Raw genomic sequence first — 259 nt, forward strand, 5'->3', positions numbered from 1 at the left:
GTGGCATGCACCTGTAATCCCAGCTACTCAGGAGGCTGACACAGGAGAATCACTTGAACCTGGGAGGTAGAGGCTGCAGTGAGCTGAGATCATGCATATGCACTGCAGCCTGGGTGACAGAGTGAGATTCTGTCTAAAGAACAGAAAGAAAGAAAGAAAGACAGAAAGAGAGAGGGAGGGAGGGAGGGAAAGAAAGAAAGAGAGAGAGAGAGAGAGAGAAAGAAAGAAAGAAAGAAAGAAAGAAAGAAAGAAAGAAAGA

Source organism: Sapajus apella, unplaced genomic scaffold, assembly GCF_009761245.1.
Source record: "Sapajus apella isolate SASKATOON/1434 unplaced genomic scaffold, GSC_monkey_1.0 scaffold32, whole genome shotgun sequence".
NCBI lineage: Eukaryota > Metazoa > Chordata > Mammalia > Primates > Cebidae > Sapajus > Sapajus apella.